The sequence below is a fragment of the Macadamia integrifolia genome, chromosome 8 (assembly GCF_013358625.1).
Source record: "Macadamia integrifolia cultivar HAES 741 chromosome 8, SCU_Mint_v3, whole genome shotgun sequence".
NCBI classification, from domain to species: Eukaryota; Viridiplantae; Streptophyta; class Magnoliopsida; order Proteales; family Proteaceae; genus Macadamia; species Macadamia integrifolia.
Genome location: NC_056564.1, coordinates 25878045 through 25879432, shown reverse-complemented (window position 1 = coordinate 25879432; position 1388 = coordinate 25878045).

The window sequence follows — 1388 nt, the reverse complement described above, 5'->3', positions numbered from 1 at the left end:
CTTACTGTGTCCAGTGAAGAGGGTTTGATTGGTCTTCAGATCCTTCACAGAGAAAAAGGAAGAATGAAACTCAAAGTAAACATTATTGTCACGGCAAAATTGTTGAACAGATAACAAAGAACAAGTGAGAGTGGGAATATGTAAAACAGTAGAAAGAGAAAAGGAATGAGAGGGAGAAGAGATGGAAGCAGTGCCTATGTGAGATATAGGAAGGCCCTTACCATTACCACACAAGTTGGTTATTACCTGTATATGGATCATACGAGGAGAATTGGGTTAAGTCAGGGGTGGAATGGTGGGTGGCTCCAGTATCAGGGATCCAAGAGGTGGTGAAGGATTGTGGAGGTGTGGGGTGATGGGGTGGAGGTGAGATGGTAGGGGGTTGAGGGGTAGGGAAGGGTGTAGTATGGTAGGCATTGGGTTAAGGTGGTGGCCGATTGTAGAGATGGGGAGGGGTACGTAGAATGGCGGCTCTGGTAGGTCCCTGTGGGCGGTAGTAGCGAGTATCTGTCTAATGATTAGTGCGTCCACAGATTGTGCATGGATTGTGAGCGAATGCATTAGAGAGACCAAATCCACTAGCACAACCACAACCACGGCCTCGGGAGGAGCTTGTACCACGACCACCAGTGGAAGGAGGACCATGACCTTGGTGAGTGACATGGGTTGATGCATCGATGGTAGGATCAACAATGGGAAGGCGTGAGTGGAGAAGGTTCTCGTGACTCATAAGGAGACCATGCATGTCTGTGTAGGAGATGGGCTCCTTTTGTGCCATCATAATGGAGGCAAGGGCTTGATATTCAGTGTGTAGGGCCCAGAAGATGTGGATGTTAAATTCTTCTGATGGGAGGGGCTTCCCTGCAGCTGCTAGCTCATCGGAGAGATGCTTGGCTCGATGGAGAAACTGAGCAATGGTCTCATCTGGTTTGTGAACCAGATTTTGAAGGGAGACATTGAGAGACAGAATCCTGGTTGTAGATGGAGAACTGAATGCAGCATGGAGTGCATCCCAGATCTCTTTGCTAGTGGTCTGTCCAACTGCTAATGAAAAGGCTTCTTCAGAGAGAGGCGATGAGAAGGCTCATAATAAAAGCATCTTGTTCACGGCATGCCTTCGCTTTGATAGGGTCTTGAGGGCAACGATTGTCACTGGTGACACGTACCTGTGTGCGTCAATAAACATAGTTCTTAGATGTGAGCTTTAGAGATATCATATGGTGAGCATCAGATAGGGATGTGGGAGGTGGGGATGGTTCGGCCATGGTAGAAGAGGGAGGAGTGTTATTGGAGATAGTGGGGTGTGGGTTAAACTATAGGTGAGAGAGGGACGTTGGGCTCTTTCTTCCTCTTTTTTTTTTTTTTTTTTAAGTTGTAAAGAAGAGGGG